The sequence below is a fragment of the Dipodomys merriami genome, unplaced genomic scaffold, assembly GCF_024711535.1.
Source record: "Dipodomys merriami isolate MVZ:Mamm:240054 unplaced genomic scaffold, mDipMer1.0.p SCAF_58, whole genome shotgun sequence".
NCBI classification, from domain to species: domain Eukaryota; kingdom Metazoa; phylum Chordata; class Mammalia; order Rodentia; family Heteromyidae; genus Dipodomys; species Dipodomys merriami.
The window spans coordinates 5355537-5382859 of record NW_027206157.1 but is presented as its reverse complement, the minus strand read 5'-3'; the positions used below and the strand labels follow the sequence as shown (position 1 = coordinate 5382859).

The following is a 27323-nucleotide window of genomic DNA, read 5'->3' as shown; positions in this document are numbered from 1 at the left end:
TGAAAACTCTTGTAACTAAATAAAAAAGAATATTTCTAGTTTAAAAAGCAGTGACATTAATCAAGATGTGTTGTATTCATAAACTGCTTTGAACAACTACTTAAAGATAATAATAATAATAATTAGTAGTAATAATAATAGTAAAAGGCCTAGGGGGAGACAGGCTTCCTGCAGCCTAAGAGGGTAAATTTTCTGGAACTACTGCCAGACACTTTTCCTTCTGTTTGTTCAAAATTGCAATGTGTGTTTTCTGAACATAATATACATATGCTCATGAAGCCTGAAAAAAAAATTAACATGGCAAAAACTGCAATACTGACCCCCAAAAATTGAAAATGAAATACTCATCAAAATCCCAACAATATTCTTCAATTCAGTAGAGAAAACAATTCAACTTTAGTATGGAACTACTAAATTACAGATGAAACAGAAGACTTAGAAATGAACTCATGGGCCTATATTCATCTTACACACACACACACACACACACACACACACACACACACACACACACACACACACACACATAATGGAATTCTATTCACTCATCTGAAAAGATGACTTTTCACTAGTCTTAAGGAAAATGAAAGGTTGGGGAAAATGATACTAAGAGAAAAGAGAAAGGAATGCAGACTCCGAGCAATATAGGTTTCATGGATTCATTCATAGTAGCTAGAAGGTGCCCACAAATCTACAAGTAAACAAGACAGATTATTCCTCGTCCCAGTTAGAATGGCGTTTATCAAGAAACTAACAATAGTAAATGCTGGCATGGATGTAGCCAATTGGGAACTCTATTACACTGTTGGTGGGAAATTAAACTTGTTCAACCACTGTGGAATGCCCAGGCTGGCTTTGAATAGCAGTCCTCAGATCTCAGCTTCCTGAGTAGCTAGGATTACAGATGTAAGCCACTGGCACCATGCTAAAAATGGGGATTTTTTAGAAAAGAAAATCCACTTCTTCACCTGTGTCAAAACCTCAGATATCACTATTAGAACATTTCATCCTCAAGTCATTTCTTCAGATATCTGTTAATTTTCTCTTTTCCTTCATGTGGGAATACTGCGGTCAATATCATTTCAGCTGTGGTACTGGATCAATTGTATGGTAATTGCTAGCATCTAAATCAAGAACTGTTACAGGAAAAGAAATGAAACCCTCATTTGGAATAATTGTTTTCTCTTTTTATTACAAATCAGTGATTGATTACTTCCTAGTGTGATATTGGACGTCCAAACAGAGTGATGGCATTTTATTTCTCTTCAGCCTTCTCTCACATGTGGTCAAATATTTAAGAATACAAATATTTCCATTGATAATTCAATAGCTGACCTCTAAGAAAATGTGCATTTCTGGACTTTGCTCTCTTGTCCTTACATGTGCAGGGTTTCAATGATTTGTATGTTCTACAAGGAATTCTATTTTCCAATCTTTGTGTGACCAATTTTAGTCTCTCTGATCAGTCTTTCTGACTCTTTCTCTGGAGTCTCATTTCAGTCTGCCTCATAATATTAGTTATTAGCTAAATAATGTACAGAGGAGTCACATTTGCGTGAGCAAGGTAATGAGCAAGGTAAAAAAAATTGTTACCTCCTCCTTTATTTTTCCCCTACCATCCTTTCCCTCCCAGCTCCATAAGTACACAACCCTCCTCCCTTACCCCACCTAAATTGTAAAGTTCATTTTTCAACATAGTGTCTTGTGTATCTCATGGTTACAATGTGTCAACCTGTACCCCTATTTAAACATTTTGTTTTCTTTCTTTCCCCTCCACAAATTAGAGGAGCGTATATAGAAGATGTAGGCGCACCAACTTCAAATACAGTGAAAACAGGAGTTATAGCAGGAGAGAGGAACATATAAAGAAACAAAAAAATCACATCGCACATTATACGTATGTTAGAAACAATAGCAAGAAAGAAAAAACCACTTGTGTCCCTATCTTGGGGTTCATGTCCCTTAACATCATCCTATCTGGTCATATGCAGATAGCTTTTGACCTTTTCTTCTTAACCCAGACAAATATTAGTTATTGAAAATTAGGGAAACCATGGGACCAATGTTAATTTGGACGTGGCTTACTTCACTTAATATAAGTTTTTCCAAGACTTTCCAGTTACTAACAAATGGGGAAACGTTATTCTTTCTGATGGAGGCATAGAATTCCATTGTGTATATATACCACATTTTCTTGATCCATTCATCTGCTAAGGTATTGGGGTTGGTTCCATATATTAGCTATCTTAAAGAATGCAGCAATAAACATAGTTGTGCTGGTAGCTTTAGTATGGTCTTGTTTGTGATCATTTGGGTAAATGTCCCAAAGTGGGATTGCTGGGTCATAGGGGAGCTCTATGTGGAGTTTTTTGAGGAACCTCCATACTACTTTCCAAAGTGGTTGAACAAGTTTTGTACTTCCACCAAGAATGCAGTATGGTTCCCTGGTGGCCACATCCCCTCCAGCATCTGTTGTAAAAGTATGGAATGCTTCAGAAATTTGTCTGTCATCCTTGTACATGAGCCATGCTAATCTTCTCTGAAATGTTCCAATGTTTCTGCTATGCATTTCATTTTGTACTCCTGAACTTGGCGAGTGATTTTAGGTGTGTCTACAACAGTAGAATCAGCATAAATCAAGCCAGCATTTCTTCATTGAAGATACAAGGAAAGGACACAGGTTGCCACATTGTAACAATGAAATATACAAGACACTCTATGGGGGGGGGGTGGAGCGACATGTTGGGGAGGTATGAAGGGGCGGAATGGTAGGGGAAAGACAAAGGAGAGGGTAACAATGCTCAATAAGAAATGGACTAATTACCTTACTTACGTAACTGTAACCCCTCTGCACAGGAACTTTACAATAAAAATATAAATTGAAAAGATACAAGGAAAACTTCTGTACTTATAGGAAGTTGTATTTGTCACACAATATCAGCAAGGTATTGGTTTTAGGACCACAAGCATATTAAAATTTTGGATGCTCAAATTCTCTACATAAACACAGTATATTATTTCCATTAGAATCTTCCCACAACCTAGTGCAGGGTAATTGCTAAGAAAATTTTTACTACATTCTATGTTTGTAATGAAAAATAAAATTATATGCACTATTGACTGATACCATTTTTTTCAGATAATTTATTTATTGTGAAAATATCGTACTGAGGGGATTTTATTACATGGGCAAGGTAATGAATATATATACATATATGTATATTCATATATATACATATATACATATACATATATATATAATGTTTTATAATCAAAATATTTTACATCCTTTTAAAAAATTTTTTATCATGAAAATACCATACAGAGTTGTTACAATTACAGAGGAAATGTAATGAGTACATTTTTATCAAGCATTATTGCTTCATCCTTGGTTTCCCCTTCCCTTCATATCTTCCACCACCCCCCACCCCCTCCCCGACCTGCCCGAAGTTGTAAAGTTCGAATTTCAGCATAACGACTTGTACATCTCATTGCTGCAATGGGTCCACCGGTATCCCTATTTGCTTTTGCCCTTCCCATCCACAAACTATATCAATATCAAATACAATGAAAGCTGGGGTTATACCGTGGGGGAGGGACATAGAACACAAAAAAGCAATCATCTTATGAATATGTTTGAAACAAGTGCAAGAAGGAAAAAAATAGGAATATCTATATTGGGGTTCATTTCACGTAAAATCAACTTATCTGACCTTTTCTGCTTGTTTCAGACATACACTAGTTATTGCAAATAAGGGAAACCATGGGACCTATGTTTCTTTGGGCCTGGCTTTCTTCACTTAATATACTTTTTTCCAAGTATTTCCAGTTCTTAACAAATGGGTCAATGTCATCCTTTCTGATGGAGGCATAGAATTAATTCCATTGTGTATATATACCACATTTTCTTAATCCAGTCATCTGCGGAGGGGCATCTGGATTGGTTCCACATCATAGCTCTCTTAAAGAATGCTGCAATAAACAGTTATGTTGGTAGCTTTAGTATGGTCTTGTTTGTTACCATTTGGGTAAATGCCAAAAATTGGGATTGCTGGGTCATGGGGGAGCTCAATGTGAAGTCATTAGAGGAACCTCCATACTTCAATAGATACAATCTATTCAACATCAAACAACTATGTACTAATGGGTTAAGAACAGAAAAGAAGAATTTTGCAAACGAGAAGTTATTAGATTTAGAGAGAAATGTGGGGAAAAGTAGGATTAGAGGGATGTGGTAGGTAAAAAGAGAGTGTATTTGACCAAGTCCTAATTTCAGAGAGAGAAATAGCTTGGGAAGAATTATTTGAGAGACTTAAAAAAACAAGAGAAAATGGAAAAACAAAAATTTAAATATAAAAAGTGAAACACAAAAATTATGAAAGGGTAAAGAAGTGATATTGAGAGAAGAAAAGCTAAAAAATAAAAGTTCTTAAAATTATATAGGTAGAAGGAGATAATACTACTTTTAAAGAATTTAAGCCTAAGAGGTTTTGAATTGAGTAATAAATTTCTGGGTTAAATATGTACACAGGGGAGATAAAGTCTAATAATCGATGACAGGTATGTATCTGAGGATGAGCAAAACAGCAATTCAGTCACCCAAAAAGAAGAAAGGGAAGAAAAAAATGAAAAAGAAAAAAAAGAAGAGAAAAAGAAAAAAGAAAAAAATGACCAAAAACTCAGTAGAGATTAAAACACACACAGACACACACAGACACACAGACACACAGACACACACACACACACACACACACACCTAAAATAAAAATTATGCGAGGACAAAAGATTAATAGAAAACAATTTTTAAAATATAATTTAAAAATTTTTTAAAAGTAAAAATTAAAAAAGGTATAAAAAAGAGTTCTTTGATTGGGGAGGGGGGGGCTGCGTGCATGGGAAGATCTTTTATCTCCCTTGTGTCCTAAGGAATCTCTTTGTGGAGTCTCAGGTCTGCTTGTGGTTACTGTCTGGTCTGTCTTGATTGGTTACTTAAGTCAGTTTGTTTGAGCAGGCAGAAAAATGCTCTGCTTTACCCAGGATTTTGTGATCCTCCTCCTTGCTAGTTCAGTGGGAGAGAGATCTGCTTTGATTATCACAAAAGAAGGAGATGGCAAAGAAGGAGATGGCTGTTTCTTCTAGTTTGGAGATGGTGTGATGAGGCTAGGTTCTGGGTAGAGTTGAGGCCTTTCACCAAACAGTAGCTTTTCCCTGAGGGGATAGCTTCTGATATACTCACAAAGCCCAGCCTACAGCCATTCTCAGGGTTTATGTATACTGAATTTCAATTGTTTTTCTAGGCTGCTGTAGGGAGGGGCAGCCTCTGGCTCTGTTTACCCAGAAGAAAGCCACACCTGTAGGGACCAAGGATCCTCTGCTTGGGCTTGGTGACTTTCCCTTGGGTGGAGCTACGCCTGGAATGTCAGGTCAGGTTCCTGTGACCTGCTAAATGACTCCAGCTTTCTTCCAAGGCCTGAGTTGTTGCTAGCTCCTCAGCCAGGCCTCTGTCAGTATCAAAAATGGAGATCTCTGCTGCTGGGGGTGGGGAGAGGTGGACTTCCCTCCTCTGCTTCCTGAGAAGGAGTGAGGATGTCAGGTTTCTACTCACGCTGGAGTGTTGGTTCCGTGGTCATCTTTAGTCTGTGATCTGCAGGATGAAGATATTTGCTCCTTGTCACTTCTTGCTGGTGTTGAGTAGAATCCACTAGCTCTCTGGGTCTGGTGCCTTTGTCCCGGACTCTCTGTGTTTAGGTAGTGTGGCTATGGCCGCCACCACCACCGCCTTGGCACAGCTGCAAGCAAGTGCTCAGGTCTGTCTCATTGACTCAATTTTTACTCTCTGGCCAAACTCTCTGTACAGTGATAGCACACTTGGTGTGATTCTCTAGGCTAAGACTGTTCACTGGAACACTAAACTGCTATCTATACGAAAAATTGACAACCTCCAGCTTCATTTCCACAGTCTTCATTCAACATTCATGAGTATATTTCTTATCAAGCATTGTTGCCTGCTCCTTTGTTTCCCCTTCGAATCCCTTCAAATCACCCTCCTTCCTAATCCACCTCCCAGCCAAAGTTTTAAAGTTGTTTTTTTGATGTAACATCTTGTACATCTTATTGTTGCAATGGGTCCAGCTGTATCCCTATTTAAACAGTTTGTTTTTGCCTTAGCCCTCCACAAATTATATCAACCTCAAATACAATGAAAGCAGGGGTTTTACCGTGGGGGAAGGACATACAAAGCAACAAAGAAATCATCTCATAAGTATGTTAGAAACAATTGCAAGAAAGAAAAACCATTTGATTCCTTATCTTGGAGTTTATTTCGCCTACCATCAACTTATCTGACCTTTTCTGCTTGTGTCAGGCATACTAGTTTATGCAAATAAAGGAAACCATGGTACCTATGTTTGTTTGGGCACAGCTTACTTCACTTAATATAATTTTTCCAAGTCTTTCCATTTCTTAATAAATGGGCAATGCCATTCTTTCTGATGAAGGCATAGAATTCCATTGTGTATATATACCACATTTTCTTGGTCCATTCATCTATGGTGGGACATCTGGGTTGGTTCCAAATCTTAGAGCTGTGGTAAACGGTACCATTAGTGTGCTCTTGTTTGTGATCATTTGGGTAAATGCCCAAAAGTGGGATTGGTGGTTCATAGGGGAGCACTATGTGGAGTCTTTTGAGGACCCTCCATACTACTATCCAAAGTGGCTGAACAAGTTTACACTCCCACCAACAATGCAGTAGGGTTCCCTTCTGTCCACATCCCCTCTAGCATCTGTTGTTATTAGAGTTCTTCATTATAGCCATTCTAATTGGAGTGAGGTGGTATCACAATGTTGTTTGGCATTTCTCTTATGGTTAGGGAAGTTGAGCATTTCTTAATGTGTCTATTGGCCATCCTTCTTTCTTCTTCAGCAAAGTTCCTCTGTTAGTCTATAGCCCACTTATTTATTGGGCAGTTGTTTCTTTGACGATTTATTGTTAGGGCATTTAATTTTCTTAGTTCCAGGTATATTGTAGATATGAGACCCTTGTCCATTGTATGTTTAGTGAAGATCTTCTCCCAATCTGTGGGCTTTCTGGTGATCTTGCTAGCTATGTCCTTTGCCATGCAGAAGCTCTGCAATTCTATGCAATCCCATTTGTCCAACCTTTCTTTAATTTGTTGTGTTTCTGTGTCTCTTTTAAGAAAATTTTGGCCTGTGCCAAGGAGACCTAGGGTTTCACTTATTTCATCCTTTGAATTTTTTAGAGTGTCAGCTTTGACTCCGAGGTCTTTGATTGTGGAGCACATGGGCAGTAAAGATGGCGCTGAGGGGGAGTTGTGTGGGAAGAGCCCAATTTGCTTTGCATTCCATGACTAACCATCCCGTGGAAGCTTAGGTGCATGATAAGGTTCTTCCTCCCCTCCCATGCACACCTGGTCTTTTTTGCTTTAAAAAAGAGCTTGCTCTGAGTTAATAAATGAATTTCCTGCTTCACTTGACTCACTGCTGTGTCTGTTTGTCTCCCTGGCTAAGTGAGGCCGCGGAACAGGGGAGCAGCTGCACTTACCTTTCCTTGGACCCCATCCGTCTTTTGTGGGATGGACGAAGACCCAACATCTGTCACCCAACGTGGGGCTTGAAAGGAAAAGATACCGGCAGAGGCTAAGCAGTCTCACAGGGTAAGTGAAACCCTTAGTATGGGTAATGCTATTTCACAGAAGTAAGAGGAAAGGCAGCATTAGGCCTAGCAGGAATAAAGGAGGACTTGAGAAGTGAGAAGGAAAAGGAATGGGTAAAATTCATCCAAGAATGCACTGAAACATGCACAGTGGAAATCAAAATGAGGGTGAAAGTTACCCCCTCTGACTCAGGTTCCCCGGATGGTCCTAGGTCCCCACCCTATTTCCCCGATTGAGGGAGAGGTACAGCATCCTACGCAACCTGTGAGAAGGAACTGCAAGATCCGGACCCCTACCAACCTTCCATGGAGGGGTTGAGGGGTGGGGAAGTAACCTAATTGGAGGCCTACCCTGGAAAGGAAGGGCCACCCAGGACCCCGGACCCTGGGCCACAGGATTTGCTTCCCCAAGTGTATCTGGTAAATCTGGCCCTTGGAATGGTATCCATGGGAAGCTAAAGATCTAAAAGAGCTCCACAAGGCAGTGGTGGAGGATGGTCCAAACTCTCCTTGGGCCCAGACTTTATTACAGGACATTGCTTATCACCCATGTGTCCCCAAGGACTGGCTGGATGTGGCCAAAGCCTTCCTCACTTGTTCTCAGTTTATTAAATGGTGAGCTTTCTTTAAGGAGGAATGCAGAGTGCAAGTGGAGAATAACTGGCAGGCTCAATCTGTGATACCTATTACTTATACCATGTTAAAAGGGATGGGGAGTGGTACTCCACTGGCATCCAACATGCCGCAATACCTGGCCCATACCGTGACCAGGTGATGCAGGCAGGACTTGCCACATGGTTCAAACTGGATGATGGGCCCACTGAGTCCCTCATAGCACGAGTTACACAAAAACCTGGTGAGCCTCTAGTTGAGTTTGTAGATGGAGTTGAACAGAGTATTAACCACAAGCTGCCAGCAGGGAACCTCCAAGATCAGTTTGTAAAGCTGCTGGTCTGGGAAGAGATGAATGCAGACCACCACATGGCCTGCATGGGATTGAGAGAGTGTTTTCTGAGAAGATGGCTGGTGGCCTCACAGGATGTGGGAATGCAACAGCACCAGTCCCAATCATAAGCTTTAGCTTTACATGCTCAGACATCTGCAATGACTGTGGCTATTACTCAGGCACTGGCAGCCCAGGGCCAAGGAACCCCAAGACCATCGGGGAGAGGGACTTGTTTTAAATGTGGGCAGGAGAGGCACTTTAAGAGGGACTATTCACAACAATCCTCTGCCAACTGGCCCGAGGGGTCCTAACCTCCCCCTACACCCTGACCCAGGGGCACTAAGGGATACCATTGGAAAAAGAATTGTGGATCCAAGTTTGATTTAGATAGGAAGCCCTACCTGGGTGGAGTGGTGGCCATTGATAAAACCTAAACTTGTAGCCCTCCACCTTCTGGTGGAGATAAACCTTGGGTACATATGCCCTTCTATGAGTCCTTGGAACACACCCATATTTGTTATTCAAAAGGCCTCTGGGGCTAGGTGTATGCTCCAAGATCTATGAAAGGTAAATGAACGGATGGAGCTAGTAGGCATCCCTAAGAGGTATGCCCTGGACTCCTGCTATACCTTCAGAATATAACTCGGTGTGATTGATATTAAAGATTGTTTTTTTCAATCCTCCTGCATCCGGATGACTGCAAAAAGTTTGCTTTCTCCATCCCTTCTCTTAAGTTTTCCCTGCCTGATTGGAGATTTGAATGGACGGTGCTGCCAGAGGGAATGGCAAATAACCTGGCCTTTTGCCAACAATACTTCGCCACACTTCTAGGGCCTGTGTTGGGTTCAGATACCTCCCTTGTGTTTGCCTACCCGGATGATATAATCGTGGGGCACCAAGACCTAGGACACCTGGAGGGCCTACTGGCCCAGATTCGCACCATATTAAGAAAGGAGGGCTTCACCATAGCACTCAATATGATTCAAAAGTTACCTCCTTTTAAGGTGCTCTGGTTCCACCTTACCTTGACTCAGGACAGTCTCCTTAAGCCTTTGCTGGATATTCCAACCTCTCTGACCTTAACCCAACTTCAGAGCCTTTTAGGGGAAATCAATTGGCTGTTGCCATGGGTGCCTGTCCCTAAAGATAGTGTGTGCCTTATTTGCCCTATTAAAAGGCAGGATGCACCAAGAAGTTATTACAATTACAGACAGCCATTGGGCAATATTTTTGCAGTTCCAAAAAGGCCTCGATGAAGTTTTCCTGAAGAGGAATTCTATTTTTGAGCCCATTTCCCTTTGGTGGTTTGGAGGTGTTACATTGATTTCTGCAGTTTTAATTCAAAGGGGGGAGCCATTAGAGTGGGTTCACACTCCCCTGGGGGCACACCTCAGGTATAATCTCAGGCAGATCAACTTGCAGATGCTATCGTCAAGGGAAGGACCCAAGCCCAAAGGCATTATGGCCTTGAGCTTCACTCCAATGTTTTTCTTTTGGGGATGGCAGACATCGAGCAGCTCACTTAAGCCAATGCCTCATCTTGCTCTCTCCTTAGAGGGTTTCTAGGGCAAATTGACTCCCACCACAACTGGTTCCTTTGATTTTTTTAAAATAAGAGTTGTAATAGTTATGAAGGAGTATCATAGTAATTTTGAATTGCATTTCTCTAATGACTTCTGTTCCCAAAGCTTAAGCCAGCACAGAAGTAGCATTAAACACAACTTTGTAAACCCACTGGCGATTTTCATGGATTTTGGAATACATGTCTATTCAGAATTTGTGCCCAGTTTTAAGCAAGTTTCTTGTTAATCTCATCTTTAATCTCTCTATACAAAATCAATAATTAATTCAATGTAGTAGAAAGGAAAAAATTAAGTATCTCCTAAAAATTTTCATTTTTCAATTACGTGACATTGCTTAAATCATTTTCTGTTTACACTTGAGATTATATAAATTAATTTATTTGGACCTTTTACAAGGTTATATGTATTTTATTTATTTTACATTGATTGATCTTTCCAAAGCTTGTGTGTTTAATTTTCCTTGGTGTATTTCAGTATCATGTAGCTCATATTTCAGAGTGAAGAATAAATGGAAGGAAGCAAACAAAAAAATACAGTTCCTCTCATCTGATGAAGCCTCTACAAGAATGAGGAAAGAGTTCATCCTTCTAAGGAGCTACGATAGGATATCAAAAAGTTAATTCATTCTAATAGGTCTTCATTATCTTTACAATGTAGCGTAAATGATTTAAAACGCAATATACTGCTCAGATACTTATATGTTTTATCAGGTTTGTATATTTTCATATGGATTTCACCTCAGTTGTAATTCCTTCATTATTCTGTCCCTGATATTTTTACACTATCAAGACATAAGATCACCAGTTTGATTTAGAGCATGAGAAATTATCCATCTGGCTTCCTTGGAAGCAGTGCATAGTCAATTGATAACATTATTTCTGGTTGCTCATTACATGTAATGGTTTCTGTAATACGTATCACATTCTACGTAGTATTTAAAAATCTGCTTTGTTAACAATATTATATGGATAAAATTGGGGGAATAAACTCTTCCATTTCAGAACACTTTTATATGTTTTTAGTTGTAAAAGTACTGTACAGAGGGGTCACAGTTACACACACACACACACACACACACACACACACACACACACACACACACACACACACACATTTTCTTGATCCATTCATGTACTGAGGGGCATCGGGTTGGTTCCATATCTTACCTATGGTAAATAATGCTGCAATAAACATAGTTGTGCTTGTAGTTTTAGTATGGTCTTGTTTCTGATCATTTGGGTGAATGCCCAAAAGAAGGATTGCTGCGTCATAGAGGATCTCTATGTGGAATCTTTTGAAGAACCTCCATTCTGCTTTTCAAAGGGGTTGACAAGTTTACACTCTCACCAAGAATTCAGTAGTGTTTACTTCTGGCCACATTCCCTCCAGCGTCTGTCATTGTAAAAATATTGAACGCTTCAGGAATTTGTGTGTCATCCTTCGAAGGAGCTATGCTCATCATCTCTGTATCATTCCAGGTTTAGGGTATGTGCTGCCAAATTGAGCACAGAACTTTTTTTTATATATAAAGTGTAATTGATTTTCTTAAATTAGACACTTCAACAAAAAGTAAATGCAAAAGAATGGTCATGAAATATTTATTTCTTACATAAGCACATATTTAAGAAGAAACTCAAAATTGATATGTCAAAAACAAAGTATTACAAATATTTGTGGTTCAAGAGATGTGTAGAAGGAGGAGTTCAATTATTCTCTACAAGGCACCTGTCATAATGAACATTGCAGCAAGGGTTAAGGTTGTTAAACTTTTAATGCTTTAAATGGGTTTAATTTTGGGAATTTGCTTAAATATGCCAAAATAGGGACTGTTTGGCAGGTCATAAAAATTTTCCATGAAGTAGTTAAGATTTATGGTAGCAGACATATATTACTAAGTATTTATATTTCAGAATTTATAGAAACTTTACTAATGAGAAGTTGCAAAGCCTTTGTTTAAAGAAGCAGAGTAAAGAGTTAAGAATTTGTTAACTACAATTTAGAGCTTCCTTACTTTATATGTTAGCGAGCAACAAGTGATGATATAAGCCATATACAAATGACGAGATGAGCCATAAATAGTAATCTTAGTGGGTAACTTTAAAGACTACTCATAGCCTATAAAACTCTTGTTGAACATCATAATCTTAGCCAGTTTTAAATGTACAGGAATATGAGAATATAGTAAAATCTAATATGTAGTACACTTCAAATACTGGAAACACGTAACTGGTTTATTTTTCATTTTATTAATCATGAATATTTAATTGTTGTTTTTATTTATTTGTAGCATTGTTTTCTGCGGCGCTCGCCTTCTCGACCAGCGAGAAAGAACGACCACCACACCAGGAGTCTTCTCAGATCATGCTTTATTGGAGAGCCTTTTAGTTGATGGGAGAGCTTGAGCGCGAGAGAGCGTGCACCCGAAACATGGCCGCTTATATAGGGAATAGGAACACAGGTCGCTCTATCATTGGTCGTCTGCCTTTTACCATCACCAAGTGCCACGGGATTGGCTGGGGACTCTACGTGGCTCGCGCATGGGCAAAGCCCAGGATCCACCATCCCGCCAAGCACCGCCTGAAATGGAGTGGTTACCTCAAAGCTGCAAGGGAGTGGGCGCCATCTTGTAATGGCGTTTACCCTGGCTCCCTACAGTTCCCCCTTTTTTGTTTTTTGGCAACAGGTAAAAGTAGAGGTTGGGCCTCTGTCTAAAACATTAGGACCTTGCACTGGCCTTCGCCTGAGGGACGCCTTCCCCAGTGATGACCAGGCCCGTCTGATGCCTTTTTTGCAGAGGTGGGATCTTGGGCATCAACCCACTTGCAACCCAGCATGCTCTTTTTGAGGAGATGGTACCCTCAAGTGCAGTGCACTTGCCTAGCACCCTGTCCCAAATTGCAAGTTGCATACCTGTCCCGGTGCAATGGGATCCCCTGATCCCTCGGGGTGCTAAGGCTATGCAGGATGGTAAGGTTTAATTGCCTCTCAGGGCCGACAGCCCAATCTGGGGTGAGGATCCACTCTCCAAAGCGGCTAATGCTTGCAAGATAACAACCTTGTCCCTTCTGGTTTGGGCTCGAAGGCGACAGACCAACCATAGGCAAACCACGCATCCTCCCAGGCAGCAGGCTAAAAACATTCCGACTCCCACCCACTATTTGAAAAAGGACACCGCAGAGGCAATCCAGTCTTCCATCCCACAATCTGTGGAAAATAAGGTGGGGAGAAAAAGGGAGTCTGCATGCAGGGGCATAGGAACTGGCCAGGCCCTGGTGACAGCCCACAGCCATTGGTTTAGCTATCACAGGGGTTGCTATTAGCACTGTTGCTAACAGCAGGAAGATCAGCTGTATCAGGAGACGAGTGGATGGCATCTTCAAGAGGGGGTTCTGCTGCAGTCTCCACCAGCCTGGTCAGTCTCGTTGGCACCCAGTGAGGTACTTCTTGACTCTGTGGAAAAACACAAACAGCTCCCCTGGATCTCGTTATTACCGGATCCGGTCCATACCATTTATTATTAATAACATCCTGCCACATAACCATGTCTTTAGTATCCATGGGGTCTCTTGTCAAATGCCGATCTGCGGCAGACTGATCGTTGTCATTTAGAATTAAAAAATTAAGGGTAAAGAGCCCAAGAGAAAGTCTTTCCCTGGGGGACGCTGACTCAGTAATTCCCCCTTTTTGTTTTTGAAGCATTTCTTTTATGCTTCTATTAGCTCTTTCCACTATACCTTGTCCTTGAGGATTGTAGGGCAGTCCGGTGGTGTGGGCAACCTGCATTTGTGCGAAAAAGGCGCGAAAACCATGGGAAGTATAAGCAGGGCCATTATCTGTCTTAAATCTAAGGGGCTTTCCCAAGCTGCCCAAGCTTCTAAACAGTGTATTCTGACGTGAGACACCTTTTCTCCTGCCAGAGGTGTGGCATGAATGACACCGGAAAAGGTGTCCACAGACACATGTAAATATTTCAACTTACCAAATTCTGTCAGATGAGTAACATCCATTTGCCATAGGGCGTTTGGTCTCAACCCCCTGGGGTTTACCCCCACATGGGGAGGATGAAGAAAGGTAACACAGGATTTACAGGCTTTAACAATATCTCTTGCCACATGCCTGGACAAATTATATCTTTTCCTAAGGGTATTAGCAGGTACATGATACAATCTATGAAAGTCTTTTGCCAATTCTACAGGATCAGCAGCGACCAGAGCCACAGCCCGAGTTGCCTGGTCCACCAAATCATTACACCTTGCCATCGGGCCCGGCAGCATAGAGTGGGCACGAATATGTCCAATATAAAAAGAGTGTTTTCTGTTTAAGATAAGGGATTGAATCTGTAACAAAACATTAGAAATTGTACTGGCCTGCTTAATTGAAGCAGCAACTTTAAGAGAAGCGATGGCATTTACAACATATAATGAATAAGAAAATAAATTAAAAGGTTGATTAAATCTTTTAAAAACTTCAAGCACAATTAAACATTCAACAGCCTGTGGGACATTCGGCCGAAAATTAAAGACTACCGGCTGTTTGTGTCCTTGAACAAAAAAGGCACCTTGTCCAGATTTTGATCCATCCGTAAAGATGGTCAGAGCATTAACCAAGGGCTCCTTTGAGTGACAACAGGAAAATACACTAAATTTTTGTTAACTATGGCAAGCAGAGGATGCTTAGGATAATGGTTATCAATTACATTTGGAAATGAACAAACAAGAATTGCCCACATATCCACTGTGGCTGCTAAAATTTCAACTTGCTCACGGGTGTATGGAATAATTAATTTATCTGGAATTTTTGCAAAGTGCATCAAACAATACTTTATACCCAAAATTGCCTTTTTTTTTTCAGACCAAAATTGCCTGTTTAGCCACTAATTCAGGAAAATATTGAACAGTTTTTGCTCCCACAGAATCATAGCATTAATAGTTAGCCTTCGAAGCAAGGCAGTGGTATAATTGGCCGTCACCCCATAAGTCCTGACTGCCTCAACTAAATCTTTTAACTGGGAGTAGGAAACCGGCTCAAAATTTCTTTCATTAGTAATTGGATTTTCAAAAACTGGAAAAGTGGCCGCCAGCCGCGACCAGGTGCTTCCTTTTATAAAGTGACTCTGCCCCGCCGGCAGGCACGCCCAGGGGGCCGACGGGTGAGGGCCAGCTCTGTTTCCTCTTCCTGGCTGCTGCGGTACTCCCACCCCTAGGGGGCACCACCCCCCATATCTGTCTGCCTCATACTCCGCCGCAGCCTCTTCTAAGTCTTCACTATCAGCTGGATCGAGCTGCTCTCCCTCCTCCTCTAACAGTTCTTCCTCTGAGTCACTCACAAGATCACTGCATTCTTGGTCCCGCCCTTCCACATGTAGGGCTGAGAACGGGTTTGCTTTTAAAGAAGGGCATAGGGGTGTCCTTGAGACCCCCTCCTCCCTAAGATCCTTCTCCTTTTGTGAGGGCTGCAGTCCCTCCTGCTTTAATTCTTTAGGATCCTTTTGTCTTTTTTCCCTTTTTCTTTTAGGCCTATTTTCCTCCCCTTTACTGGATGCTGACTCTGATAGACTATCCTGATGCCGTGTTAGTACTTTGCATCCTTCCTGGATTAAATCAAACCCTCCCTCCTCGAGGCAAGTGCGCACCATCAAAAAGACAAGCCACAAAGGAAGAAGCAATGCAAGCAACCAATAAATATCTAAATCTACAGTGAACAGCATACTGGGGGATACTTACCGACGTCCCCTCTCCGCGTGTTGAGTTCTGGCTCCAGTTCGGCCTCTCGTGCGGGTCCCGGGTTTCGTCACCACTTTGCGGCGTGCGCCTTCTCGACCAGCGAGAAAGAACGACCACCACACCAGGAGTCTTCTCAGATCACGCTTTATTGGAGAGCCTTTTAGTTGATGGGAGAGCTTGAGTGGGAGAGAGCGCTATCATTGGTCGTCTGCCTTTTACCATCACCAGGTGCCACGGGATTGGCTGGGGACTCTACGTGGCTCGCGCATGCGCAAAGCTCAGGACCCACCGTCCCACCAAGCACCGCCTCAAATGGAGTGGTTACCTCAAAGCTGCAAGGGAGTGGGCGCCATCTTGTAATGGCGTTTACCCTGGCTCCCTACAGTTTTCCTTGTAGTAATATAATACAAAGTTTTGTAAATTGTCTTTTGGAGGTACTTTGAGAAAGTTACTGGGATGTTCAACCATTTTTATAGGTGCATGTGAGTTTACAAATAGCAAATTTAAGAAAAAAATATTGATTAAAAATTTTATCAAGTAGAATCTGAATCAGGAGTGTTGATAAATGTCCACACCTAAAATCTTAGCCCTAGGTTGAAGCAGACGTATTACAGAGTTGAGGCTACAAAAATGAGAGACTCTATTTTGTTTTGTTTCTGTTTTTGTTGGTCATGAGGTTTGAAATCTAGAGCATGTGTGCTGTCCCTCAGCTACTCAGCTCAAGGCTAGCGTTACCACTTTTGTCACAGCACCACTTCCATCTTTTTCTGATATGTTGTACAGAGGAATCAAACTCAGGGCCTCATGCATGCAAGGCAAGCACTATACCATTGAGCCACTTTCCCAGTTCCTGAGAAACTGTGTTTTAAAAAATCATCTAAAGAACATTTGTTTTATCTTTGGGTTATATATTGAAATATATGAATATCTTTTTATAGTTTTGTGAATTATCATACTACTTAATTTATATTAACTTCAGCCACTTTATTATTCTCAAAGTCATGAAATATCTCTGAGAAATTGCATCTGTGAAAATTGTTTTTGCAGTTATAATTTCTTGAGTAATTTTTAGTTTTTTATCAAAAGCACTTTATATTTTATGTTGGTGGGTTATTGTACATTAAATACCTTCAAATGTACATGTAGAATCTAAAAATAGCTGTATGAATATTCTCATACAGCTCTTATTTATCTGTTATGCACTTTCAGTATTATGATATTTCTCTCTATCTTTCACTCTATCTCATTCACTTGCTTTCTCGTTCATGCTCCATGTCTGCTACTTAGCATTTCTGCTGGTGTACTATTATCTTTCAGGATCCACTGGTTTTGGGAGAACATGATAGGGACCATCAGTTACAATGGCATTCTTTAAGAGTTATAGCAGTGATGTGATATTATTCTTTGCAATGCTAAATGGCAAAACAACAGATCTAAAAATTCCTTTTCACTTTTACTATTATTATAAATTTTATCTCATAGGAATCATGGGGATGGAAAGATACTTTATCCTTTTACCTAAAAGATATTTTTTCTTTTATAGATAACCCATTTCTTTTATTATCAGTAAGTAAATACATGTAATGAAAATAAAGCTATCCTATGGATAGATTTTCATCCCTGTTCACAGGGATGAAAAACAAAGTAGTGGCAGAAGTGAGTACAAAGGATAACCATCATAGAGCAAAGATCCTCAGAGCAGTTTATCATGTACACTTTGTGTGAATGACAATGTGCAGGAACTAGAGTTTAAATCACTGAACAGTTGATATATACGCACATATGTTATGTATGTATATTTTTTATATTTGCATATATGTGTGTATATGCCCTTATATATGTACACATGTATGCTCCTATACACATGAATACACACATACATACACACATATATACCTGGAGAAAGACACATAGTTACAGACAACAAAAGTTTCACTACTTGATGAATATGCCTTAGACGGAATGCTTGGAACCAAATATGTTGAAGATGCATTTTTCTCTAGAAGTATTTTTACCACTCCTCTTATCTCTTAAAACTGATAGGTTTTGACAGATTCGACTTGTGCAGTACAAGTGATAGCAAGCCACTTGGAAATCTCATTAAGTAATGGTCATAAGGTGTCTCCATGTTTCCCACAGAATGCTTGCTCTTGTAGACATTCTCAACAACCAAAGTAGCTGGAGAATACTCTGGTAAAGAATAACGTTATAAGGCTTTAAATGGCATCCTTCTTTGAGCTAGTTTCCAACAGCTAGCATCAATTCCTAAGCAGATGAGTGAATCCTCAGAAGACTGGAGCTCATGTCAATATTTAACCAACCCATTTGAAAAGTCCTATGTGAGAAATGCTGACTGAGGTCTTGCTGATTTATTGGTCAAGAAAATAAGAAAGAAAGCTGCCACACGTACTCCGGTGGAGTCTGCTTAGCATGGGAAACCTGCTTTCAGATCTGAGAATTGGGCTTCAAAGAGGCCTACCTCCTGAAAAGGCTAGCAAGCCCCTGGGAAAGATGTGTTCCTGTTTTTCTTTTCTTTGCTGTATAGGAGTGCCTATTAATATTTTACTGTTCCTGCTGCTTGTTCTACTTACTCATGCTCAACGTTCCCTTATTCAAGGCTCTTTCTTGGAAGTGTTGACGACTCCAACATCTGATGAGTGTCCTGAGAACATGACTAATTCACCAGAGTTAAGTGCTACCCTAAAAGCCCCTCTTATGGATGCTATTAGACAAGTCATATGGAAATAGAAACGTATTGGGGGTTTCATGACATCACTTCAGCAGAAGGAATTGTTTGTAAGAGATTTACAAGAAGCTGTAGGCACGGCTAGAGCAGAAAGAGTGTATGGCTATTGGAGACTTCCCTTTAATCCTAAAGCATATACAATAGATGCAGGGAGCCGGGGCGAACGCCATTACAAGGCGCCACCCACTCCCTTGCAGCTTTGAGGTCCATATTAGACAGTGCTTGGCGGGACGGTGGGTCCTAGGCTTTGCGCGTGCGCGAGCCACGTAGAGTCCCCAGCCAATCCCGTGGCACCTGGTGACGGTGAAAGGCAGATGACCAATGATAGAAAGACCCGTGTTCCTATTCCCTATATAAGCGGCCATGTTTTGGGTGCACGCTCTCTCGCGCTCAAGCTCTCCCATCAATTGAAAGGCTCTCCAATAAAGCGTGATCTGAGAAGACTCCTGGTGTGGTGGTCGTTTTTTCTCACTGGCCGAGAAGGCGTTCGCCACAAATAGACTCATATAGATATCGTGTGGATAAAAAAGATGTAGAGGGATATATAGACCAAAAGCTAAATAAGATTCTTAAAAGTTGGTAGATGGAAGGTGGCAATAGCTTATCAGAAGAAAATGGTGGGATCCTCCATTATCTAGAGGACCCCAAAGACTTCCCCCAGATCCATAGCCTTTTACAGGTGTGTACGATAAGGATGGCAAACATTGGGAAAACAACTTAGGAGAAAGAACTTCCTATTACTATCTTTCATTTACTGAGAGACTTGCTAGATCTAGGCCTCCTTTGTGCTTACTATGAAAGAAGGAACAAGAAAGATCTTATGAGACAGTTAAGGCCTCTATGGAGAAGAGTAAACGATTATGTGAAAGGGTTACAGAAAAGACACTATGAGCTTGAATTTGATATATGGCCAGATTTAACTAAGTATACTTACTATCATGATTTTGGGCCACAAATTGGGAACCCTCTAAAGAATGGCAAAGAAGCACAATTGCTTAGAAAAGATTTGAAACGCATAAAGTACAAAACTAAACAAAAGTAACTATGAAGTACTAGAGTTCATGCCTTTCTGTTCAGCACCTTGCCCATATGCTCTGGTTAATGGTTAATAGGTGATAAATATCGAAACCAATTGTATTTCTTAAAAATAGAGGTAAAGCCGAAAACAAGTGCCTATCATCATAGCTCGTCATCCAAAAAACAAGATCAGGTGACCAGCTGGTGACCACCCCAGAACAAAGCCTTGCAGCTTTGTGTAGCCTTTTACCCTTTCTCATGGAGACTTTTTCTATAAAAGCATGTTATCCTCTGCAATAAATCACACTCAGAATTCACTCCTCTTGTGTGTGAGTTGTCTGTTTGCCATCTCCCCACCTATTCCAGTTACCTCCACAAGGTGTCCTCCGTCGTCCTGACAGAGCCGTTCCGCGGCAGAAAACATTTTAATGCATTAAAGTTTGAAAATGATTTGCAACCTGTCAATAAATGTGTAGAACACAATTATACCAACTGACAAAAGATGATATGCCTTTCATTTATGTGCTTTTGGGCTTGGTGGGTGACTTTAGGTGTGTCTACACAAGTAGAATCAGCATGAAACAAGCCAGCGTTTTTTCATTTAAGATACAAGAAAAGGATACAGGTTGACCCATTGTAACAATGAGATGGACAAAACACTCTATCAGAGGAGGGGTGGAGGGAGGAGGTGGGGAGGTGTGAGGGGAAGGGTTGATAGGGGAAAAACAAAGGAGGGGGGTAACAGTGCTCAATAAGAAATGTACTCATTAACTTACGTAACTGTAACCCCTCTGTATAGTATATTCACAGTAAAAACATATATATTAAAAAGATACAAGGAAAACTTCTGTACTTATAAGAAGTTGTATTTGTCACTCAATATCAGTAAGGTAATGGTATTAGGACCAGAGGCATATTAAAATTTTGGATGCTCAAAATCTCTGCATAAACACAGTATTTTATTTACATTAGAATATGCCCAGCACCTAGTGCAGTGTAATTGCTATGAAAAATTTTGCTACATTCTATGTTTGTAATAGAAAATAAAAGTATATGCACTCCCACCAACAATGCAGGAGGGTTCCCTTCTGTCTACATGGAAATGGAAAAACTTGGAAAGAATTATATTAAGTGAAGTAAGCCAGGTCCAAAGAAACATAGGTCCCATGGTTTCCCTTATTTGCAATAACTTGTATGTGTTTGAGATAAGCAGAAACAGTCAGATAAGTTGATGTTAGGCAAAATGAACCACAAGATAAAGATTCAAATGTTTTTTCTTTCTTGCAATCATTTCTAATATATTTATAAGATGATATATTTTTTGCTTTGTATGTCCCTCCCCATGGTATAACCCGTTTTCACTGTATTTGATGTTGGTATAATTTGTGGAGGTGAAGGGAAAAACAAATAGTTTAAATAGGGATAGAGGTGAACCCATTGCAACAATGAGATGTACAAGTCATTATGACGAAAAATGAACTTTACAAATTTGCTGGGGGTAGGAGAGGGCGTGGGGGAGAGATGGATAGGGATGGGAAGGGGAAACAAAGGAGGAGACAACAATACTTGATAAGAAATATACTCAGTACCTTGCCCATGTAATTGTAACCCCTCTGTATGGTATTTTCACAATTAAAAATTTAACAAAATAAAATAATACTTTAAAAAATTATATGCACTATCAACATATACAAATTTTTTCAGATAATTTTTGTCTTCATTTTGTGGATGGAATTGGGAGAGTAATTTTGAAAAACACAAATTTCATCACCAAGATCTGTCTGCAAAATACAACAGGGATCTAATACAGCATTATTGAATGGTATGGAACTCTGAGGAGAAATACTTGAATTGAGATATTATCAGAAAGTATAAGCACGCAAGGACTTTTTAGAAATGCTGCTAGATTTCTCATGGAGAGCTTTCATAACACTTTGTGAAACACAAGTCAGAACCTCACTGAAGTGTAGACAGTTTCCCTCACCTTTATGTCAGGCTCAGTCATTATAAATCAACATATAGCTAATCTGGAATAATCCTCTAATAAGAAAACGATGATGGAGTGTTTATATGCAGAAAAGCTGGGAAGACTATCTTTTTCCAATTAAGACTGAAAGATTGACCCCCATCCTATTTTCCCAGGCCCGTACAGACTCCAGGCAAAATCCCAGGTATGTGTGAACTCCATTGAAGTACAGGCAGGACAATCCACCTAAGTCCAGCTGTAAATATTCCATTATGGGCCCACGTGAAAGTCCCCCACCTTCCTTGACCCAGGAGCTTTACATTAAACTCTACCTTCTTGTTCAGACCTCCTATAAAAAACCAGATCCTGTCCCAGCTCCTCACACAACCTCAATCCTGCAGGAAGGGCTGTGCCCCTCGCTGTCTGTCAATGAACAGTTCTCGCCTGTTGAGTCTGATCGAGTCTGGCCTATTCCTTTTCCATTCTACTCCATTTTTCTAACATATGGTTCCTACATCCAGGAATGGAAAAGTGCGAGGAATAAACTGCATGCCCTCTACGGAGGGGCAACCCACCTCTTTGTCACCTCTCATGGAGCTTCTCTGCTATTTTCCTCCTCCTTCCAAGGCCTTTCTGCATCGGGAGTTCAGAGCCCCATGAGCTTACTTTGGGCTAAACAGCCTCATGAAAGACCTCTTGTCCTTGGCCTTTGTAATTGGTGCAAGCAGGGGAGGGCCATTCTGCTGTGGCTTGCAGTATTATTGACCCCTGCATAAACCCCCTATTCTCTCTCCTTTACCCTGTCACTGGACTCTGATCTCTAGGCAGGAGGCTTTTTGCCACTTGACCAACTTCACCCACCACCTGAAAGCCTTCAGGACAAGGTAACCAGCCTAGTCTGTGGAACAGGGGCCCCGACAAGGACTGCAGGACTCCAGGAATGCCTCCCTTCCTTCCTGTCTGTGGGGATCTCTTCCTGTCTGTGGAGACTCCAGGAGTCTCCACTTTCCTGACTCCCTGACTGACCACCATTAATTAGGACCTTTGGGCATGCACTCGATTAATTATTGGGTTCCATCCATCTGCCTTCTCAAAACACCAAGGATGCCTGGAGAAATGGGACAGGCTCCAAAATCCTACCAAATTTTCCAAATTGTCTCCCAGAGACACCTCATTAGCATGCCTGCAGTTTAATCTTAAGACTCTGGGCTGACTAATTTACAGTAAAAAAATGCTTCATATATCCCTCCCCCATGGTATAACCACTGTTTTCACTGCATTTGATGTTGGTGTAATTTGGGCTGGGGAAGGGAAATAATTTTAATAAGAATACATGTGTACCCATTGCACAATGACATGTACAAAATGCTATGTCAAAAAATGAACTTTACAACTTTGCGGAGGGGGGGGGAGAAACATGGATTTGGGAGGGCAGGGATTGTAGGGGGAAAAAAGGAAGAGGCAACTATGCTAGGTAAGAAATATACTCATTACCTTTCTCATTTAATTTTAACCCCTCTGTATGTTAATTTCACAATAAAAATTATTTTTTTTAAATGACTTGTTTTTCTACCAAAATCTGGTCTTCTTACCATGGCCACCACTGGCCTAAATTTGTAACTTTAGGTTTTAATTTTAATGATTTAAACAATTCTCCAACGAAATGATGAGGAATCCAAGGTACCTTAAACATAAGCCCTCCTCTACCTCTGCTCCAGAAAACTTGCCCTCTGCTTGTTCTGTTCTGTCCACCAAGTCCTTCTCTGACCTCTACTCCAGAGGTCCCCCTCCCTGCTCTCCTGCCTTACTAACCCAGCACTTCTCTGCCAATGGCCTCACAATCATCTCCTCTAAAAATGTAACTCCTCATCTTATCGCAGCTCAGTCTGTCTCTCACCCACTTCTCTCACCCCCTCCCTTTCTCTCTATCTCTTTTCTTTGATGACCTCCAGCACCAAAGATCCTTATCTCCTTCCCTGCTCTTCTAACTACACTCTTGCTATTTGCAGTTGGTCCAGATTTTCTAGGCTAAAACTATCTGTTTCAAGCAAACTCTTTCTGCTAATCCCTGTCCCTTTGCTCGCCTGTCTGCCTGCCTGTGTAGCTGACACAAGGTAGGGGTGGACTTAGGCCTCCAAAGGTAAAACAACAAGCTAACAGCCCTGTTAAATATCACTGTAAACAAACTACTCCATATGTATACATTTCTCAACCCTTTTCTATATCTAGTACACCTTTTTCCCTTCCAGACCCTAATTAAATGGGTCCTCTACTCTGGACCTTTCGCTAATTGTCACTGACAGTGGATAGCTGGCAAACACACTGAGGACACTTCTCTATCCATTTACCACCCTGAAATCCCATAATCGGAACAAACCAGTCCTTGTACTTTTGGGGACTTAAACAATAATCCAATCCTTTTCTCTTTCCTGAGACAACTCAGTTCAAAGTCTAGATTCTTGATTTCTCCTCAAGGAGACTTCAGAAGAGAAATCCCACCCTCTCACTTCTTCCAATAACTCTCTCTATTCAATTACTCAAACACACATTTCAATACCTTCATGATGAAGCCACATATTCCTTTAAATGTCTTCAGGTTAAAAGTTCTACCTATTCTCCTTACAAACCTGTTCAGTCACCCCCTCCCCCAATTCTGTCTACAAGCCCTGGAAGCTGACACCTAGGAAGAGACAAAGGCCAAATGATGGGTTTTTCTATAACCCCCACTCTTCCATCAACCTTACTGCTCTCTCCTCTTCACTCTTCTATGGGTTAATATATTCAATTCATATACTAATCTGCCTCATCACCAAAATTGATTTAAAGATTTTCTGCTTTTTTCAATGTTTATTTAAGGGTGGAAATTATTTGTCAAAATTTGCCCTGCATTTTTTGGTATTGCCTACTTTTCTGACATTGACCACGAGGTTTTATCATATTGGGCAAAACAATATCACTTTGCCACTGGAATTCCATAAAACTTATGGCCGATTTTTTTAAACAAAAACATTGGTTTAAGTGCGTGCGTGTGTGTGTGTGTGTGTGTGTGTGTGTGTGTGTGTGTGTGTGTGTGTGTGTGTGTGAGCATGTTCAATATAATCTCATAGTACATAAAAACTGTGTAAAAAGTAATCTTCTTCTATTTCTTAGTACTGATATTTCCTATCAAATGTGCCATTTGTTAAAAGAAAACATTTTTATCGAGGTAGTAGTAAAAGGAATGAAACCCAGCTCAGCTCCTAGCCAGCTGTGAGGAAAAAACACCAGTAAAGAGTTAAGAATTGTCTTAAAATATTTGTTCCACATATTTGTTTCTGTCTTCAGAAAGTTCGAGTATGTAGCAGATGGTATGAGTATGCCTTAAAAGACAGCTTTTACTCCTCTGTACAGTATGTTCACAAATAAAATAAAATTAAATTATAAAAAAAGACAGCTTTTAAGTCATTATGTAATAGTTGGCTGTGATTTACATTAAAACTAGCATGTAATTCTATATGTCCATCTAAATTTAAGTGTCTTTAACAAGTCTGTGTATAAATTTGTAAGCAACTAAACAGGAAATTTGACAATTCATCCGAGGAATCTAGTCTAGCCCTGATCCTGCCTGGGACCATCCTACCTCCATCATGGTACACTGGACTCCTGTTTGACTCCATCACACACAGATGATTCTTGGTAAAAGACTTCTTCAGATTTACAAAAACAAAGACTCTTGCGGGACGCTCTCTGTCAACCTTACCCAGCTAGATCTGAAAAAGTCAGCTATGTTGTTATGCTATTGAAGCATGTGTAGGCCAGGAGTGCTCCTGTAAATTTTGGTTATCAGGTTTTCCAGGCAGCCAAGCTGTGCTCAAACTCTCATCCCATCTATTGAGTTTTGTCATCAGTTCTAGAATGTATTTTTGATCAATTCTTGATAGTGTGAATGTAAGCTCTACTTGATCCCATAGATCTCCTTGTTGATTTAATTGGATGTAATAAAGGGTTTTTGTGGCAAAGATTGCAGTTCAAAGCCAGGCAGGGAAGAAAAATCGCTCTGAGACTCTATCTCCCAACTAACCACCACCAAAGAGCCAGGCTGGAAGTTGGCTCAAAAATTAACCAGCCAAATGCTAAAAGTCGCCCCATGATTCAAAGTGGTAGGGCACTAGCCTCGAGCAGAAGTGCTCAGGGAAAGTGCTCAGGCCTTGAGTTCAAAGCCCATATGCCATGCACAAGCACCTAGACCCCCAGGAAAAGGTGGAAAAGAGTAAGAGGAGATGATGTCACATCAGCTACTCTTTGCCTGCCGTTTCAAATTTAACCAGAGCCAGGAGGTCAATAGAAATAAGTTGAGAAGCTTGTCCATCTAGTATCGATATCTGTCTAACTTCTAACTGGACAGTATTTATATTCTTGCCTTTGTTACCTGCTATTATAGGAAATGATCAAGGTCTCTCACCAAGCCCTTAACTATTTCAATCTAGCCCTAGCTTCTGACTAGTTATGGGCTCATGACCTAATTGGAAATGTTCTGGATTGTGCTCAGGTTGTGTTTTCCTGTGTCACTGACATCAGCAACTCCTGCCACCTTGCAGTCTTTTGCCTGATCTCAGCATTTACAAGTTTCTCTCTAACAGGATAAAAGCCCTCAATCAGGACCTGTGACCAAGCCAAGGCCATCCTATTACTACAGGCAACCAGAGGGTTTGCATACACTGCCCTGGACCCAGCACAGACGGGGAACTGAAAACCCAAGCCCCATTGACTTCTCCACATCCCAATGCCAGCAGGAAGTAACCAGAAAAGACCACGAGGCCCCTCCTACTTTATACTCCTTCAGGGTTCTAAATGATGGGAATCTGCTTTGTTCTCATAACACCATGCTACTTCCATCTCAGCCCAATTATTTTTATGTACCCAAAGATCCTATAAGAAGAACTTCCCTCTCCCTTTTTGGCCCTCTCATTTCATGTATCTAAGGGTGGAGTATGAAGGGTTGACCCCCACTCTGTTGTCCCAGGCCCATACAGACTGCAGGCAAAATCCCAGGTATGTGTAAACTCTTTTGAAGTGCAGGCAGGGCAATCCACCTAAGCCCAGCTGTAAACATCCCATTTGGGGCCCAACTGAAAGGCCCCCCACCTTCCTTGACCTAGGGGCTTTTCATTAACCTCTACCTCCTTGTTCATACTTCCTACAAAACCCAGATCCTGTCCCAGCTCCCTTACACAAGCTCCAAACCCACTGGAAGGGTTCTGCCCCTCGCTGTTCCTCAATAAACAGTCCTCACCTGTTGATGATCCACTCCAGCCTATTCCTTTTCCATTCTCCTCCCTTTTCCTAACAAGGACAATCTGTATTCCATGATCCAGAAGAGAGAAAATTAGGTAAACATCCATTTACAGCCTTCTGAATAATTCTGATTCTGCTAACATCAGTTATCTAGCCATACCTGTGTCCCATTAAAAGGATTTTAAAATTTAAACTTAAATTTAGAATGAAATTAGTTCCAATGAATTACATTAAGATATTTAGAAACAACTGAGAAACCTAAAGGTTTATAATATTTTATTGGAATTGATGTGCTTGATAGTTGAATATGGTTCTGTATATTTTAAGCAATTTGCAAAAAGAATGTACAAAATAAAATTTACACTTGCAGCAGACTTGACACATTAAATTTTG

The 27323-nt window shown here is 40.7% G+C and overlaps 2 non-coding genes across 2 annotated transcripts; both read right to left on the bottom strand.

Annotated features, from left to right (window-relative positions):
- Positions 1-2476: 2476 nt before the first annotated feature.
- Positions 2477-2580, bottom strand: LOC138813060 (U6 spliceosomal RNA). Its single transcript, XR_011367707.1, has one exon. It is a non-coding gene; the product is annotated as a U6 spliceosomal RNA (small nuclear RNA).
- A 9026-nt stretch (positions 2581-11606) lies between these two features.
- On the bottom strand, positions 11607-11712 carry LOC138813072 (U6 spliceosomal RNA). Its single transcript, XR_011367713.1, has one exon. It is a non-coding gene; the product is annotated as a U6 spliceosomal RNA (small nuclear RNA).
- Between the last annotated feature and the right edge of the window lie 15611 nt (positions 11713-27323).